Below are 18,576 nucleotides of genomic sequence, written 5' to 3'. Positions count from 1 at the left end.
TGGCGGCACAATGTTATATTGCACATAAAGGTAAAGGTAAAGGTACCCCTGCCCATACGGGCCAGTCTTGACAGACTCTAGGGTTGTGCGCTCATCTCACTCTAGAGGCCGGGAGCCAGCGCTGTCCACAGACACTTCCGGGTCACGTGGCCAGCGTGACGAAGCTGCTCTGGCGAGCCAGAGCCGCACACACGGAAACGCCGTTTACCTTCCCGCTGGTAAGCGGTCCCTATTTATCTATTTGCACCCGAGGGTGCTTTCGAACTGCTAGGTTGGCAGGCGCTGGGACTGAGCAACGGGAGCGCACCCCGCCGCGGGGATTCGAACCGCCGACCATGCGATCGGCATGTCCTAGGCGCTGAGGTTTTACCCACAGCGCCACCCGCGTCCCTATATTGCACATACAAAGCATATAATTCACTTTTTTTTTACCAGTCTAGCTGAGTCCTAAATCATCATCATTGGATGGCCACAGCTGGTGACTGTGACTGTTGTGACTTTCTGGGTTTATGTTCCTAACAGTTGTACAAAACCAATTAACAAATGCAACTGCACTTCTTTCTTTAAAGAGAAATTCCAGGGACACATGTTAACAAAAGCATTATGGGCTTGTTTCCAACCATGAAATATAATTATATGTTGACAGAGTTTGACGCCCCATGGATTTGTATAAGCTTTGCAGAGATAAGTGTTCTCTTTTAAAAGGTATGGAGAAAGTCCCCTTGAGACACATCATAGGCTTGCGTTGCCAGATGTGTGATCAGCAGTGCTGATACAGTCGTGCAAACATTTCAGTATGATTTTCACGAGGATCTCCCCCCCAATAGCCACTCTGAGTAATGCACCTTCCCTCTCTCTGGTGCTGTGCAATTTTTGGGTGGGTGGGGGTTAAGAGCTGTAAACTCGTAATCTGGTGAACCGGGTTCGCTTCCCCGCTCCTCCACATGCAGGTGCTGGGTGACCTTGGGCTAGTCACACGTCTCTGAAGTCTCTCAGCCCCACTCACCTCACAGAGTGTTTGTTGTAGGGGAGGAAGGGAAAGGAGAATGTTAGCCACTTCGAGACTCCTTCGGGTAGTGATAAAGCAGGATATCAAATGCAAACTCCTCCTCTTCTTCTTCTACATGAAGTGATGAGCACATCCACATACAGTAGAGATTTCTGCACTCCTAAACACAAACACACACAAACACACACAGAGAGAGTTTTCTTTAGGAGTTACATTAACTAGTATAGATCCTATCAGAATAAGGGCTAGTCGATTTTATTACTCTCATCGCTTGTATGGAACTTTTATAGGATAACTGGCTATAATTTAGAAGTAGGAGAGCAGGGGAAAAACAAGTGCCACCCCATGTGCCAGTGTTGCTCTCCTCTTCCATTACTTCTCCATAGTTATCAGACTTCTCATGCTGAATTTGGCCTCATAACACTATAGGGCTAACAGCAAAGTTTTTTACTTTACAGGCTAAATCTGTGCACAACCACAGAGAAGAGAGGAAACCTTTGGTTTTTCACAAAGGTAGCACCTGAAATGTGATCCCAGCATCCTCCCTTTCACACACATACCTTTGCTGAAGCTCTACAGCTGTTCACACTGTATACTGGCTGCCAGAGTTGACTAACCCATTAATCTCCCTGTAGAGAGTTAGCCAATAAATTGAAAATAATTAGTTGGATAGGCTACACAGCAAGGAATCAGACAGTGAAAGCATGAAGTGAGCATGCTGAAACAAGATGTATTAAGACATGCAACAAAAGGAAGGCAGGGAGGGAATAAGGGTGGAGTGAGAAAGTACATTGTCTGGAATATTGATTGTGTGTGCTTGAATATTAGATGCATACATATGTAAATTGGTTGACAGGGTTTGTTTGAAGAGACACTCCTGACTGACAGTAACAGAAAACCCAATGGAACCCTCAGTCAGTTATGGATCTTTGTATAGCGTCTGACTCCAAACGAAGCTGAAATAATCTATAAAGATGTGAGCCAGATATGCACAAAACAAATGATGCTATGGAGGACTTAAGTTACAGGAGAGTAGATTTGGGTTGAACATTAGGAGGATTTAATTTTAACAAGCATAAATGCATACTGTCTGATTGGTGGTGCACCTGGTTTTCCTACTGTATTGCATTTATTTGCTGGGTTATTGCATTTATTGATTGTACATTTGTGTTTGCATTTTCTATATTTTTATTGTATTTGGATTATGGTTATATATTTTTACAAGTGAAAGCAAAGTATGGCTGGAAGCACATAGAAATGGACTTGGATGAGGACTTAAGTCCTTTAGTGGCTCTTGGATTAATCTGTTGGCCTCAGTATGAACAGCAGGTGTAATGCTGATATTTAAGAAGGGCAGGACATGTGTGAAAGGACATGGAGGCTTATGACAACCATCACTTTGCAAAGGTTCCAGAAGGCAGTACCAGACATTCATGGAGGAAAATGATTGTCTAAGCACAGACCAATCTCGCCAGTGTGGTGTAGTGGTTAAGAGCGGTAGTCACGTAATCTGGGAAACCGGGTTCGCGTCTCCGCTCCTCCACATGCAGCTGCTGGGTGACCTTGGGCCAGTCACACTTCTGTGAAGTCTCTCAGCCCCACTCACCTCACAGAGTGTTTGTTGTGGGGGAGGAAGGGAAAGGAGAATGTTAGCCGCTTTGAGACTCCTGAAGGGGAGTGAAAGGCGGGATATCAAATCCAAACTCTTCTTCTTCTTCTTCTTCTTCTTCTTCAAATGCTGATGTTGCATCACCTGTTAGGTCCAAAACTGTAGGAAAGCAATAAGAAAATAATAGAGGACGAAAGCTACTTTCATCTGTTCCAAGGACTCTCATAAAACTGATAATCTTCAGACATCAGGTCTGTGAATCGGCAACTTCTCACTATTGTTTCCTTATGCTCTCCCCAAATATGTTTGCTTATCATCTACAATGATCAAAATACCTTGAGGGCAAGGCATGGTGCTTTCTCATGATGCTGTACAGTGTACATTACAGACTCATAGATTCTGTTCTAATAAACCAATCAGTTATCAGGAGGTGTTTGATTCATGTTGCTAGCAGCTTGATCCAAAGCTGACATGCAGAAAGGCTAGGAAAGGCTGTCCTTTAACCAGGAGGTTCCATCCCAAATAATGTTTGCTCAACAAGTCTGCCAACAGAACAAAAGCAGTGTTTAATTTAGTTTATTTGATTTTATCATTAAACTCTCTCTTTTGCCACTAAGACATACAATAAAAATGAAATGAAATATAAAAGCAACAAAAATAGGGCAATAGAACAGGAATCATAGAGTTGGACGGCACCATGAGGGTCATCTAGTCCAACCCCCTGCAGTGTAGGAACCTTGTGGCCAACGGGGGACTCAAACCCAGAGTGTCATGCTCTACCAACTGAGCTATCACTAACTCAAAAGGTTGCATTATTAACAAAGACTTCAACAACACAATAAAGCAATTTTCAATTTTTTGCTGACTGAAAGCTAGTCCATTCTTTAAGTGCTTTTAAAGGTAATGGGTAAAGGGACCCCTAACCATTAGGTCCAGTCGCAGATGACTCTGGGGTTGCAGCACTCATCTGGCTTTACTGGCCAAGGGAGCCGGTGTACAGCTTCCAGGTCATGTGGCCAGCATGACTAAGCCGCTTCTGTAGAACCAGAGCAGTGCACAGAAACACCGTTTACCTTCCTGCCGGAGCGGTACCTATTTATCTATTTGCACTTTGTGCTTTTGAAGAGCTAGGTTGGCCAGAGCAGGGACCGAGCAACGGGAGCTCACCCTGTCGCAGGGATTCGACCTTCTGATCGGCAAGCCCTAGGCTCTGTGGTTTAACCCAGAGCACCAGCCACTTTTACCATCCATCAAAAGATGGGAAGAGAGGGAGCCTGGGGTACCTGAGCTGTGAGTGAGCTGAGGCATGATGCCACTGTTCAAAGGGCCCTCTCTTGTCCCTGAACACCTGATCTGATGCATGGATGTATGGAGGCAGGACCTCTGAAGCCAATCAGATGCATTTCTGTTACCAAATACTTTAGTTCCCTCCTCTTGTGCTGGTCCCGGGGGGAATTGTAGTCAAAGATCAGTCCTGAGTCACTAGCCTGGAAACAGTTCACAAGGAGCGAGACGAGGTCCGAAGCAGGAAGCCGGGCGGGGAACAGGAACACTGGAAGGTCAGGTCTGGGTCCGGGTAGGAGCAGGTACTCAACGACGACATTGCTTCCGCAACCTGGGACCAGGCTGACTGGCCTTTATCTTCTCTGAGGCCAGGGGCGGTCCCGGCCCCCAGGAGACCCGCCTCTCCTGGCCTTAAGGCGAGCACTCCTCCTGGGAGAAACCAGTTCCCTTCACCTCTCTGCCCTGAGCCTCTGCAGTTCAGGAGAGGCTGAAGAGTTAATGGACCCAGGGGGAGACTCACCTGTAGGCACTGAGTCCTCAATCACCTCCGGAGCCAGAGTGGATTCACAGCATGATTACTAATCATATAATTAATGTCACATCTACTGTAGCTAGGTCCTTGGTATGTAGGATCAGTGAGTGTAGAATGTAAGTACTTATGATCACATATGCATAGGCAAACTTGGCCCTCCAGATGTTTTGGGACTACACCTCCCATCATCCCTGACCACTGGTCCTGTTAGCTAGGGATGGTGGGAGTTGTAGTCCCAAAACATCTGGAGGTAGTCCCAAAACATCTGCCTTGAAACATAGGACAACTGCCCCTCCGCCATTCTTAAATTGCAGTCTCCTTAAAGGATATATAGCAATGATGGGAATTAATATAAATCAACTGTCTGAGCAACCTTGACAGGGGAGTCCTGTCTGGGTGACAAAGCAAAGAATGACTCCGACACTCTCCTTGGATTCCCTACAAGTCTAAACAGCTCCAGCAACTTCGGCTCCCTTTTTCTCAAGTGAGCCACTGCACTGTTCTTTAGCTGAAGAACCTACCCTCTGGGGCCGTCTAAGTTCTGCATGTAGAGTCTTGAGAAAAAAGAGACAACAAGACTCCCAGACTGGCGGGCAAGGTTCTCTCTGACTTTGCTTAAGATGCTGAATCAGAGTTTCACCTGGAGGGAGGTTAAAGTGGGGTGGTAGGGGGAGGACATAATCATGCTTGTCAGGTGTCTGCAGAAAGACACAACTTCTGTGCTTTCGTGCATCTGGAAGGCAACTCTCTTAGCTGCAGTTCATGTCTCCCCAGCTGTGGTTAACGTCACTGTCAGGCCAGGCTTGCTGGTTCTTGTTGCCCGCTTATACCCTAGGAAGAGGAGACTCTTTTGAACAAAACCTGAAAGCATAATGAAGGTCTTCATCCACAAAGGCTGTTAAAAGGGAATAAATTATCCCTCTCTGAAGTCTATTTAATGTCCTGTCAAAATATTTTTGTTGCTACTAAAATGGCTACTTAACCCTCAGCTATCTCAATCTTCGTATTTGCAGCAAAAGTGGGTGAGTGGGGGTGAATTAATCAGCACATGAAAATGAGTCATGGAAACATAGGAACCTGCCTTGCACTGAGTCAGTTTGTTGGTCCATCTAGCTCACTATTGCCTCTCTCCCATTGAACTATGGTCATTTGTGCAAGCCAAATTCATTCAGTAGGAGAAAGCCTAGTCATCTTTTTGTAGTCCTGATAACCAGTAGCTCTTTTATCTTGCAACTAGGAAGTCTGCACAGGAAAGGCAACTTTGAGAGATAACAGAATTTCGATGAGGCAAATCATTAACATGTTCTAAGTGGTAATAAATACTATTTAGTCCATCAGGAAGCCAGGAAACATCTCCCTCAGCATAGCCCAGGAAGGGGTTGGGGATAAGGCAACTGTACCACATCAAAGCATGCTCCGTGTGTACACTACATCTTGTTGCATAAGGCCACAGCTAATTAATTCAGTCCCATAAAGTAGAACACAATCCAATAATGAACTCCAAGGGACTGCAAACAATTGCATTTTGCATTATAATTCAAAAGGGAAATTTGGTGTGCACGGTTCAGAGCATTGATATCTGGCCTATATACTTATTGCAAGCTGGATATTACAGCACCAATCCCATCTTTAACTCCACAAGAGGACTGGTGAGTCCCTTGTTTGCATAGGAGGAACGTTGGGAGCTCAGCACACAATTTGCATCTTTAGTATGAATCACCATGCACACCCTCCTCCACTCTGAAGTCCCTTTATATGATCACCACTACCTTGTTTCTGTTGCCTCCTACTCCTGACATACCGTAGGGTAAAATGACCCAGGCATTTCTTCCTCCTTGTCTCCTTTAGTGTTTGAGATCTTCCCTTGAAGGCTATATAGGGTTATAAAGGCCAGGACTAAGCCGCCTGAAAAACAGTTTCTATGCAAATGCAATTCTGGTTCTAAACACAGCATAAGCGGTTTCTATAGTATAGTGTATTTTAAAATAGGGTTTTAGAGTTTTTAGGGGTTTTTGAATGTTTTATGTAGTTCTGTAGCAGTTTTATGTAGTTTTAATGTAGTTTTATGTAGTTTTTCAATTTCATTGTCCTGCATGAGACAATGATAATAAAGATATATCGTATATCGTATACTTGGAAACAGGAGTCGAATCCACATCCTAAACCCCAGATTAGGACTTCTTTATTCACTGGCAAGGAAGGCAATAGCATCCCAAGTCCTCTGCCCTCACCAAACAAAGTCACTTCCAGTTTGCCCCAGTTAGGCCAGGCCTGCTGTCATTGCCAGGTGCTACCGGTCTCTCACACTCAGCATGATAATGCACTACATAGATTTCCTGTTTGTATGTGTTAAAATGCTCTAAGCTCAAATCTCACTGCCATAATAATGAATGAATGAATATCTAAGGCTAGCAAGCTGTTTGTATAATAAAGCAAAAGTTACTAGTAAATATGAGTAGTCGTATAAGCCGAATAGCTACTAGAGGTCGTGATCTAATGTGATACAGAGGACCTGCAGATGAGAGCTGAGTGAAGGGTAGGGACCAAAGTTGGGTGGCACTGTGGGTTAAACCACTGTGCCGCTTGGGCTTGCTGATCAGAAGGTCAGCGGTTCGAATCCTCGCAACAGGGTGAGCTCCCATTGCTCGGTTCCGGCTCCTGCCAACCTAGCATTTCGAAAGTAAAGTGCAAGTAGATAAATAGGTACTGCTCCAGCGGGCAGGTAAACTGCGTTTCCGTGCGCTGCTCTGGTTTCGCCAGAAGCGGCTTAGTCATGCTGGCCACATGACCTGGAAAAACTGTCTGCGGAAGCAGACAAACGCTGGCTCCCTCAGCCTTTAAAGCGAGATGAGTGCCACAGCCCCAGAGTCGTTCGCGACTGGGCTTAATTGTCAGGGGTCCTTTTACCTTTACCTTTTGCACCAAAGGTACCTCCCCTCCCCTAACACCCCATATATCCCTCCTCTCACATATACCCATAGGAAACAGCTAAATCCTAAGATTATTATTTTTTAAGAACTGGAACATTTGCATGATAGCAAGTTTGAGTTAATGTGGCCTAATGGTGTGGGGGAAGGTGCCTGCAGTGATGTGACAAACCACATGTACTCACGTATCCAGCTGCATTATTAGAGGCCAGCTGACCTCAGTAGCTTGGAGTAACTTTTATGACCTTCAGCCAGTAAGTCAGCTACAGACATTTTTAGACTATCATAGCCTGATGTCATAGACTGGCTGGGTGCAGAGGGGTGGGGGTGGGGACACCAACTGGTGAAATTTGTTTAATATATTCTTTATTATACTATAAAACATTCCAAGACACCTTTTACAAAACAATTCATAAATGAATTAATTAAACCATAACAATGATGGTACCATTAAAACTGGAAAAATAATAGACCACTTTCTTTCCCAAATCGCAAACAAATCACATACTCAAAGAGGAGCATGATAAGAGTACAAAAGGAAACCGCAATGTTTGAATGACCTGAAAATTATTTGCTTTATATTGTCATTTGTTCTCCCCACACACTCCATTTTCTCCTGTGCACCAAGGGGAGTTACAAATGTTTAAAGAATATCACACATTTTAAGAGATGTAAAGAATAGATAAATAAGCTTCTCCTGTCTGTAACTCAATTCCCCTTGGCAACATTTACAGGAAAAGCCTGAGTAAATAAGATAGATGGCCACAATGCTTTGAAGATCAGCTAACCAACATTGGCTTTTTCAGATGGCCTAACATGACTAGCAGAGGAAGGCAAGTTCATTTGTTATTCATTCCCTGCTTTTAAATATTTATATCCCATGTTTCTGTCCATCAAGTATCCCCAAATTGACTAATAACAATAGAAACAAAATTATAACAAAAAGACTGTTGTTATGAACAATAAGGCAACAAAAGGAGTACATGAGAGCAATACCTTTAGCGAATAAATTCAATGGTCTGCTCAGTTAGTACTAAACCCACATTCCTGACTGAGCCTTGTTTCCCTAAAGCTGCAACCCCAATCTCATTTGCCTCAGAGCAAGCCACATTGAATTCAATAGGACTACTTCCTGAGTAGGCCAAATCACGACTGCCTTAAGTGAGCACTGCTTAAGAGTAGATATCAGCTGAAAATTATCAGAAGACATTTTTTCTCAGAAAATGTATGAGATTACCCCTCCCTTTCTGTCACCTAGTCTGTTTTATATTTTAACACTTATTGGATCCATCTGAGGTGATCACCTGGGTGATGGGCCATGAAGAGAACAAAGGGGAGGGGCCTCTGTCAGAGATGACAAATGGGTGGGGCTCATCCCTCAAGATAGAGATAGTTTGGAAGACAAAGCCAGAGTTTAGAATTGAAAATGGCGGTGATGTGACCTAGAAGGAAAGCAGCAAGCAGAGAGAGCCATGCTGGCTTGAATCCAAGAATGTGGGTATGGGAGAAGCAAGACTCTCATATGCTGTGAACTCCCCCATTGTAGGCTCAGGTTATGTGTGTGTGTGTGTGTAAATAAACCATATATCATAAAGACACTACAGTCTCTACTGTTCCTCACAAGCCCTGGGTAAGCAGCTGGAATCTCTGAAATCGTATGCCACTTGGAGAGTGGGGTGCTATGTAACAATACATAGACCCTGTATTTGGAATACTTTCAGAATATGTGCTAAGAATATAGTTTTAGGGCACAATCCTATACTGCTCCATGGGTCATAGGAAGGATGTGCTAGATGGCAGAAGATAGCAAAGTTTCTTGTTCTCCCAACATAATTCCCAGTATAGGGGCGAGTGGGGGCAGAGAATGACTGCACTGTAGCTGGTGAACTTACTTTCTCTCTAGCTGCCTACCCGCTCCCCACCCACAACTGTATATTGTGGCCAGCATGAGATCAGCAGGGCCTGGGATTGGGTAGTTATCCCATCTTGTATTCTACCACTTTCATTGCCTTTCAATTTCTCTGCACATTTTTAATACATATTAAAAATACTTAGATATTGCAGGTTTTTTTTAATTAAAAAACCCAAAGTGGTTTACAACATGCACACAAAATTAAAGCACACACACACACAAATTAAAATCACAAACCAGCAGCTAACTGGTTACAGAAATTCTTATTCTTAATTGTCTGCATAAGCCTCGAAGCATAGAAAGTGTTCAGCAAACATTTAACAATTACAGCAGAAGATGTCTGCTGAACCTCATTGTGAGAGCACCCCAGAGGTCAAGGCTGATGACACTGAAGGCTTGGTTTCATGCCAATGTCAGATGAGCCTCACCGAACTGGGGGAGCACCAGCACTGCTCCTACAGATGATCTCAGTCAGTGATCAAGCTGGGATATAAGGGTTCACGTGGTCGCGAAGGATTCAGGTAGTCCCCCCTGTCCTATGTTGTTCTGGGCCTTGCAAATTAATAAAAGCATCTTGAACCTGGCTTTTATCTTAAATGACAAATATTAAGCCCACACCCCGCTTCTTGGCAGCAGCATTTAGAATGGGTGTATGTCTATTGTCAATTGTGTTTTAATTTTTCACTTACATTTTTGAATTATATTACTTCTTGATGTAAGTTGCCTTCTTGACATAAGAGTTCTTTTGGTATAAGGCAATGAAAACATAAGTACATTAATAGTGGTGATAATAATACACCATTCAATGATGAATTGAAATTTCACCATCAATAAGCAATTTATTACCTTAAATAAATTCCCACCACTTTTAGCAGTTTTACAGGTATGATACAATATGGTTTTATATGAGCTGCTGCATTGTTAGAGAAGGGGAGCTTTATGACTGATCGGGAAATTCAGTGCTCCTTTAATTAAAAACAAAACTGAACAGAGAAGTCTTGTACCAACATGTTGCTGTCAGCACCCTGCTAACTATCCGAAGTGAACTGTGCATATCCCTCCCTCAGCTACAGAGATCCTGGTGCCAAAAAGCGCTGCTTACGGTCCTTTTAAAGGCGCAAGCAGATTATTTCTAATTTGTATCTCAAATTAGTAGTACCCAGTAGTAATAACATCCACTGTCAAAACTGGAGATTAATGAACAGTGAAACTCCACAAGGAGAACAGTTTTCATCTGGGGTAGAAATGAAACCAAATACATTTTCTTCACAGTATGAATTAATGCTTATTTTCCCCTTTTATATGCCATTAATGGAGTAAATATTTTGGAAAGTGTTGTTTTTTTTGTTTTGTTTTTTGTTCACTAAGCATTTGGATACCTCTCAAGATGTGATGACCAAGTTTTGCACAATGGATAAACAAATTAACATTTCTAAGGTAAAATCAATATAAATATAATTTATGCCAATTGATTATTTCAGCAGCAAAGGGGTGTCAAATAATTCCAAATACAGTGGTACCTCAGATTACAAACACTTCGGGTTACAAACGCTTCAGGTTACAGACTCTGCTAACGAGAAAGTAGTACCTCGGGTTAAGAACTTTGCTTCAGGATGAGAACAGAAGTCGTGTGGCGGTGGCGTGGCAGCAGCGGGAGGCCCCATTAGCTAAAGTGGTGCTTCAGGTTAAGAACAGTTTCAGGTTAAGAATGGACCTCCAGAATGAATTAAGTTCTTAACCCGAGGTACCACTGTTAAACTTTTGCTTAATATAACTGAGAAATGGAAGAAGTGTGCATTTTCAAATTGAATTATTTCTGTCTTCCCTTTCTTAATGCCTTTAATTCTTTACACTTTCTAATGTATTTCCCCATCCTTCTCTTATTGCAAAGCCCATTTTGGGGGAGAGACATGGGTTCATTGCACTTCATAGCTTTAATTTGCTAAAATGCAATTGAATCTCACCTGCAAGAAAGGGACAATGTGGAAGTGTCCTAGGGTTGTACGTAAACCACATATAGGAACTGTAGTTTGTTAAAGGAGCTAGGAATTATAGTTCACTGAGGGGTGAAAACTGCTATTTGATGAGTTTTCCCTCAAACCAGCACACACAGAGACAGATTGACACACAGAGAGAGATTGACACACAAACACACAGACAGAGCTTTCTAAAACAATCCTAAAACTATTTTTATATAATCTCCCTGGCCTATAGGGAAGATATAACAAATGTGTTATTCAGCTTGTTCATGTGGGATGGCTTCCCAATCTCTTACTTTAGTCACACAAAAGGCCAGATTCTCTTTTTCTGCATATAAATTCTAACAGTACGCACATCAAATCTGACACTGGAATGTGCCTGGAGTTCCTCTATGCCATTAGTTTATTAAAGCATTTTTAAAAATTAAAAGGGGGGAAAGTCTCCTTCTCTTTCTTTCTCTGCTCACAAAACCTTCATTGTTCAGCTCTTGGTGTTTTTCTGGAAGCAACCAAACCACAGTAAGTTAACCTAAAGATGCACTGGGTTGCATAATAAACCTTTTTATCCATGTATTATCATCTGGGTGGAGTTCCTCAGTGCTGCTGGAGAAACACAAAAAGCAGAGACAAATTTAACCCAAGTGAGTCTATAGCCAGCTTGAACTGAAGACACCACGGTTCCAATTTGAAAACACTGCAGAGTAAAGGCAGTTTCTCTGTGTGTTCCATAATATATGGATGCATGGAAAGAGTGTGGAAACTCTAAGGGAAACTGCAGGACTCTAAGAGCCACCCATTCATGCAATGTTTCAAACCGTGATCAACTCCCGCCTGGAAACTAATGTCCCCACTATGGAAGGATAGGTAGATCCAGAATTGGCCTCCACAGTCACTTACAGACTCACTGTTAAAACCGTGTTTATGGAAGACAATTGTACTCGGCTACGAGTGATCGCCAAAGAAGACATGTACAAGCAAAGTGCTCTCTCCATGTGGGAAAACAAAGTTCCTGAGTGCATGTGGAGAGCCCTCTGTGCTCCAACTGGCATCAGGCATGTGCATGTATGTGTTCAATATATATTGAAGCATTTGTTTCAGTGAGTTTTGAGCAGTCACCACACATAGTAGCAGCAATGTGTTGGAAGAAAGAGTCACATATGCCACACAGCTTGCCTTATGTTCCCTGAGTTAGCCTGCTGCCCTCAGGTTTGGTGGAGGCTGCTGTCCCATGATCAGTGTTGAAACCAGAGTCATCTGTAGCATAAGGAGGCTTGCCCTTTATTTAGTTTACTATTTATTTAGGTATTGAAATGTTGATATGCTACCTATCACACAAGTATTACAGCAGAATCACAGTATACAATAAATATTAAAATTGATTGATTGATTGATTGATATTTATTACGGCCATTGGCCCGTCACACGACAATTTCCCATACCAACATATATGTACTTAAACCTCCAAAACTAAAACAGCCAAAACTTACAAAAAAAAAGACAAGAACCAAAGCAAAACAAAAACAAAAGATCAACATCATACATTACAATAAATTTGCAAAACATAAACATCACCCTCTGCTCATAAATTAATAAGAGACATCAATGGTGATATCACCTAATTACATCCTAAAACAAAGATCATAGTTTAAAAGGATTATCCGAGCCGCACAGGAGTCCGTTTTTCTTCTTTAGGGATAGGACGCTGATCAAAAATCTGGCAACCGTAAGTGATCTTAGGGGGTCTTCATCATTTAGTAGATATCTCAGTTTGGCTTCATTCGAATCATCGGCGATTCCCTTTAAAAATTGAGCAAGAAACTTGCTCCTGGCCAATGAGTGAAAAGCACAATCAAGGATTATGTGATATATTAAAATTCAAGTATGATCAGTGGTCCAAATCAATTAAAACTTGCAGTGGCAAGCAATCAGCAGTGGCCAAAATAGCTATTTACCCAGCTCTGGGGTGGGCAGCAGTTGCGGCCTGTCATGGGCCTCCCCTATTCCTCAAGCAGATGTGATCCCAGAGTATCCCGTTAGAGATGTCTAAGTGGAAGTTTCTGTCCAGAAGCCAAGTGGGAGCTGACAAGCCATAGAGCTTCCAACAGTGGCCAAGGATGGACCACCTCAGTTGACCTGTGTCTTGAAGTGGTCCATATTCCAGACATGACTCTGTTCAAGCTTCAGCTTTCCCTTGGAGGACTGCACTGGCGGAGGAAGGGTTGTGTGGTGGGTGCGGTCCGCCCCTGGTGTCATCCCTGGGGGGGTGACATCACTGCACCCCCCCAGGACGCTCACTGTGGGCGATGCCCCCCTGGGATGCTCGCCCCGCCCCCCGGATGCACACCATGTAGTAGTAGTAGTAAACCTTTTATTAGAGGGGCTGATAATGGATATACACCCAGTGCCAGAGTCAAATCCAACCTACATATGTAATCAATAAAGTTATGGCCAGTTTTCAATCCCAGAAGGTGGTCTTGTCAAGTTTGTTCCAGCCACCACTGTTATTGCCTGGGAAGGGGGACACTGACAGGAGGTCTGCAATGAAGTAAAAGCATACAGCAGAAGTGTAGCAGTGGTAATAAATACCATACTTCTGGGGCAGGAGGGGGGCATCCAGGGTATAGAGAAAGCCCTCTTCCTGATTGTGATTTGCTCCACACAGCAAAATGTATTTGATCATATGTAAAATTAGCTGGTTGGAAATTGAACATCATCATGCCAATCTACAAAAAAGGAGATAAAACCCTCCCCCAAAATTACCGCCCCATTAGCCTGCTGGATATCCCCTCCAAACATCATCATCATCAACAACAACAACAACAACAACAACAACAACAACAACAACAACAACAATAATAATAATAATTTATTTTTACCCCACCCATCTGGCTGAGTTTCCCCAGCCACTCTGGGCGGCTCCCAATCGAGTGTTAAAAACAATCCAGCATTAAATAGTAAAAACTTCCCTAAACAGGGCTGCCTTCAGAAGTCTTTTAAAAATAAGATAGCTGCTTATTTCCTTGACATCTGATGGGAGGTGTTCCACAGGGTGGGCGCCACTACCGAGAAGGCCCTCTGTCTGGTTCCCTGTAACCTCACTTCTCTCAATGAGGAAACCGCCAGAAGGCCCTCAGCGCTGGATCTCAGTGTCTGGGCTGGACGATACAAATGTAATCTGTATGCTGCCTTCATTGACCTATCTGCTGCATATGTAAAATATATTTGTCACAGTGCTGTTGTTTTTCAAAGAATGCAATAGGATTCAGAACAGCATCTAGTATAAAGTACTAGATGCATCACTCTTCATCAGCTATGAATTTCTTGGCACAAGACAAAGGATTGCCAGCTTCTGACTTAAAGAAAGATCTTGCTTGTTGGTGAATGACTCCAGGGCAGGCAGATGTTCTCCAGGTAAGATTATACCAACTCACTTCAGCCACCTACTTACATGCACATCCATACATGCAATGTACACATGCCACTGAGCTGAGCAGTTCTGGGGCTCTCATGAATAGCAAAATGATACAGCTGAGCCACCGAATGGGGAGATGCCATACCTGTGGAGCATCTCCCCGCCCTGGAGCCATTAAGAAAAACAGGAGCCTCTCTGCTTTGGGTGGAAATGACTCTCATACTAAATCCAATGAAAACATGTATCTGACAAACAGCTAATGGTTTTTCTTTTCTTTTGAGCTACAGCCAAAATGAGGTTGGAAATTAACTCCCCCCGCTAAACACACCCACCCACACCCTTCCTTGAATTTTCAAGCAAAAGTGTGTGTGTGTGTGTGTGTGTGTGTGTGTGTTTCCCTCATTCAAACCTTCCCTCCCACTATCCCAGGTTGTGGCTGTGTTGCTTGATTTAGTGATTTTGGAAAGCGGCTGGCAAAATATTTAATTCAGTTCCTTAACACTTAATTTGCCAAATCCTTTTGGCTAGGAAGATGTATAATAGCACATTTTGAATAAATAAAAATAACTAGCATTAATTGTCTCCACTTTTTAATGAAAAAGAATGAAAGTTTTGACATTTAATACCTTAAAAGTGAGAGTTGTCTATCCTTTTCCTCTAGTGACCACAACAGCAAACCCCAAACCCAGTTACAGGACTTCATGTACTGAACTTTTCAGATGAGGCCAATAATCTACATCTAATCTTGACTGACCTCTACCCATCCACAGGCTGGGTTAACAGTTAGAAGTGCCATGAGGCATTTTTTCTTTCTTTCCATTTTTCTGAGAAATTACCTAATTTGCAATTCTTGAACCAATATGTGAACCAAAACACGTGTATTCTCTGCACCTTTCTGAATTTTGCAATGCAGTCTCTGGCCAACTAATGTGTACAAAAGTGTATATATCTGGGGAAAGCGTACGTGGAAATACATACAATGATGAAAACCATACAAAGCTGAATGCCAAAGTGTGACTATTAGGGGTAATTCCCACAAAAATGCTGATGAACTCTCATGAGGATTTTTTTTTTCCAATTTCAAAAATTCACAGGTTGTTGTGGAATTGTGAAAAGAACTGAATTTCAGATTGGAAAAACAAGAAATAGAACGAAACAAAAATTGGCATAGAACAAAAATACATTGTGTACCCCCTCTGAGAGAGGTATCCAGAGTGACAACATGAGCACGGGCCTTCTCACTGGTGGCTCCCCAACTGTGGAATGGTCTCCTCTGAGAGATTCCCCCGGTGTCCCCATTACCAACTTTTAGGTGTCAAACGAAGATGTTCCTGTTTACCCACATATTTAGGTCTTAACAGGAGTCACAGGGCCCAGTTGTAACCCTGCCATTATCTTTGGTAGGGCAGGAAAGCATTTCTCCTTTTTACGTTATTGCAAAATGAGCACTTTTAGTCAGTGGGTGTTCTTTTTAAATGCATTTTTGTATTATGTATGCTTTTATCATGGTAAGTTGCTTTTGAGACATTTTAGTAGCAAGCAACAAATAATCCTAATACATCATCATCTCACCATAGTGGGAAAGGCTATGGCAAAGTGACCTGTGTGCCTGTTCAGTCTGCTTTCCAAGTGCAAATTGTTGATGGGCAACTTCAACGCCTCTGCCCTCCCTTCTTAAGAACTGGGAAGCTCTTCGAAGCCTCATCTAACAGAATAGGCTAATGTGTATATACCATGATTCTGTACAACAGGGGTTGTCAGTGTGGCACCGGGGCTACCCATATGCTTACAGAGACTTTCACTGGCTGCCACTGCAAAACTAGCTATGGATGCTTTGGATGTTGGACACAGGTTGCAACTGGGCAAGGTCTACCTTTAATAACTGGGTAAGGGGGGGATCAACAGGCTGTGTCTGAAGAAGTAGCACCTGCTGATGTTAACAGTTCGGGAAGGACCCTATTTGTACTGAATCTGGCAATACAATGCAAGCAGCTCCTTAAGTCAAGCTTGGAGAAATTGCAAGTTGATTGGTCCATTCTTACCTCTGGGGCTTGTAACTTTGAGCCTCTGCTGAAGCTCTAACATCTGTAACCATACAATTAAGTGAGATTATCCCATTTTTTTCCCTATTTATTTATTGAAAGAAAGCAATTTTCTAAATCCCCACGGGGCCCAGCAAAACTTGAAAATGTGAACCCTTCAGGCTCAGAAAAAAGCAAACATGTGAACACACACACTGGTGTATGGTATTAAGACTCAGTCAAAACTTTCGTGATTTTTCAAACCATGTGTTCTGATCTTTGTTGGGCTGACAAAATTTAACACTCTTCCTTATGTACATAACAAAAGGGGGGATCTGCATTGGTATGGCATGTACGGATACGGTTATGGTTATCATTTAATTGCCAGTAATAAGCTTATGCCTCTAACATTGCTGCCTATCACTCCCCTCTCTAAAAGCAAAATTGATTTTGTGGCCTGGTCCTTGGAAACGCTGAAATCTTAAGCTGCAAACTTCTAGGTTTGTCCGGATAAGAAAATCCCATTCCCAGTGACCAGCCTAGGAGAGAAACCTCCCCAAGACAAAGTTCTTATACTCTGGCGCCTTTTACTCACAGTCTATTAAATTAAAGACTTTATGTGCTCTTTCACATCCTCGAGGGGCTTTGCGCTTCAGCAAAGGGCTGTTTTGCAGCCAGGAGCAACTAGTCACAATTTTTTATTAACACTGAAGCTCCTCACTGCTTGCTGCAGATTAACACCAAGACTGGAATCCCTTCAAGAATTGCCAAGAAAGCAGAATCTTATAATGCTACCAAAACCACCTTAAAAAGAAAAAAAAGAGAGAGCAGAGGGCACTCAGGAGGATATTATTGTTAGTTAGTAATTGACTCAAGCACACCTATTTTATAGAGTGGCTGTTTGGAAGAGTTTGAACTGCCTTCTTCCAAGTCTTCATTCTTGGCTGCTGAAATAAGTTGCACCAATCAAACAAAAGCTGTCATCTTCTGAAGGCTGTTATGCCCCGGAGTACCTTAGGAAACTTGAGAATAAGAAACATTGGGACTGGGTAATTAAAAAGCAAGATTCCTATGATAAGCAGTCTTGCAATGCCATTTATACCTCTGGTTTCACCCTAGTTGCACTGGTCCAAGATAAAACAAAGCATTCATAGGCAGCACCACTGAACGAATGCTACAATGGATGGAAGGAATATTCTCTTAGAATTCTAGAAACTGGAGTCATCCAATGTAGCTGCAAATTGAAAGATTCAGTATTTCTTCACACTGTCCACAGTTAAACTACGGATTTTGCTCCCATAAATTGTAGTGATGGTCAACAACTTGAATGGTGTTAAAAGAGGATAAGACAAATTAATAGGTGACTAGACTAGGGACGCAGGTGGCGCTAGGGACGCAGGTGGCGCTGTGGGTTAAACCACAGAGCCTAGGACTTGCCAATCAGAAGGTCGGCGGTTCGAATCCCTGCAACAGGGTGAGCTCCCGTTGCTTGGTCCCAGCTCCTGCCAACCTAGCAGTTCGAAAGCACGTCAAGTGCAAGTAGATAAATACTTCCAGTGGGAAGGTAAACGCCGTTTTTGTGCACTGCTCTGGTTCGCCAGAAGCGGCTTAGTCATGCTGGCCACATGACCTGGAAGCTGTACGCCGGCTCCCTTGGCCAATAAAGCGAGATGAGCGCCGCAACCGCAGAGTCGGTCACGACTGGACCTAATGGTCAGGGGTCCCTTTACCTTTACCTTAGACTATCAATGGCTATTAGGCTGCATCCACACCACAGTTTGTTCCATTTTCCTGATGTTTCAACATTATATTTGAGCTTTCACACGACATAAAAGCTACTTCTGGAACTATTGCCAAATGTAGCTCAAGTTTAGTGCTCATTTATGTGTTA

The 18,576-nt window shown here is 42.9% G+C and overlaps 1 long non-coding RNA gene across 2 annotated transcripts; it reads right to left on the bottom strand.

Moving 5' to 3' along the window:
- Positions 1 to 397: 397 nt before the first annotated feature.
- Positions 398 to 18,021, bottom strand: LOC310709150. 2 transcript variants are annotated; one of them, XR_014527359.1, is made up of 3 exons: positions 17,567 to 18,021; positions 2,954 to 3,160; positions 398 to 1,169 (listed from the first exon to the last, which is right to left on the bottom strand). It is a non-coding gene; the product is annotated as an uncharacterized lncRNA (long non-coding RNA). The 2 variants fall into 2 exon arrangements; XR_014527360.1 differs by lacking the exon at positions 17,567 to 18,021 and adding an exon at positions 1,570 to 1,638 and having other exon boundaries at positions 3,090 to 3,376.
- Between the last annotated feature and the right edge of the window lie 555 nt (positions 18,022 to 18,576).

Source organism: Podarcis liolepis (assembly GCF_965112155.1).
Source record: "Podarcis liolepis genome assembly, chromosome: 6".
Classification (NCBI taxonomy): domain Eukaryota; kingdom Metazoa; phylum Chordata; class Lepidosauria; order Squamata; family Lacertidae; genus Podarcis; species Podarcis liolepis.
The sequence above is the reverse complement of the archived record's forward strand: the minus strand, read 5'-3'. Positions and strand labels throughout refer to the sequence as shown.